Source organism: Bombus fervidus, unplaced genomic scaffold (genome assembly GCF_041682495.2).
Source record: "Bombus fervidus isolate BK054 unplaced genomic scaffold, iyBomFerv1 scaffold0037, whole genome shotgun sequence".
In the NCBI taxonomy this organism is placed as follows: domain Eukaryota; kingdom Metazoa; phylum Arthropoda; class Insecta; order Hymenoptera; family Apidae; genus Bombus; species Bombus fervidus.
In genome coordinates this window covers 72,501-73,720 of record NW_027212600.1, presented here as the reverse complement: position 1 = coordinate 73,720, position 1,220 = coordinate 72,501, and positions in this window count along the sequence as shown.

The following is a 1,220-nucleotide window of genomic DNA, read 5'->3' as shown; positions in this document are numbered from 1 at the left end:
CTCACGTAAACCTAAGACTGCTTGCGTTGCGTATCGTTGCTCTCGGTCCGTCTCTCTCTGTTCTTTCTTGCCTCGTCGACAGCCCGCCGTCGTTCGTTTTATCTTTAAACGAACGTTTCTGAGTCGGAGGACGAGCGCCAAGCAAAAGAATACGAATTAAAGAGCGGTCGAGGGCTCGTACGCGACGTACGAGCGATTGTTGGACGTTCGTCGGCGTTCGTCGCTGGATCGTGTGGAGACCGGCGTACGCATGCTCTCGATACAAATATATATGAAAAATCTATCGCGTTCACGGGAGACTCGCAAAACTACCTCCGTCTCTTCTCTGTCCCTTCTTGGCTTGACAACCCGCCGTCGTTCGTGTTTTACGAACGTTTCTGAGTCGGACGAAGCGCAAGAAGAAGGATACGAATTAAAAGAGCGCGGAGAGAACCGTCGTCGTCGACGCGGTTATCGAGATACACAGAGCGAGTTTTCTTCGTGGCCGATTTTTTTTTTCTTTTTGTATCAGCCTCTGCTACGTTTTGTTAGTCTTCGATAAGCACGAATGACCGCGCCCCCGACGTCGTCTTAAATGAATTTTTGGCGAGACTGAGAGAAAGCAAAAATATTTTTGAACAAAGTCAGTCGAGAGAGGAGAGAAAAGAGAACCAAGATATTAAAACCTAAACCTAAACTTGGTGGCGTAACGAAAAACTGTGTGCCTTAAAGAAACACAACCGTCTTTTCATCAAGATGTTTTTACTCGTACAGCCCCAGGGATCGAATACCCACTCCGTCTGTTCGTGCGGCAGAGATGTATTCTGCAGGCGCGAGACGACTGACGAGAAGACAACGAGGACCGTCGCATCGATGGGTCGTCGTTGCGTTTTTCATCCTCTGTGCTTTTTTCTGTTCTTCGTGAACCCAGAGAAAGCCGTAGATCCGGGAACGGACACACGAGATTTCTTCGAACGCTGATGACTTAGGGAGATGATCCCCAGCGTTGCGCGGAGATCGGAGAGTACGCGTACATGTATCGGGACGAATTTTTCCCCGTCGGTCGCGTATCTCTCTGCCCGCGCGCCTGGCCCAAAGCCACGTTCGTCGGAAATCAACGAAAAGTGTGTTACGATCTAGCGTGCGTCTACGATCGGCTATATTTAAGGGTGACGAAGAAGAGAAAAGCTCACGGTGTTGCGCAACGTTTCTGTACCCGATTTTAAGATGTGCATGTGAGT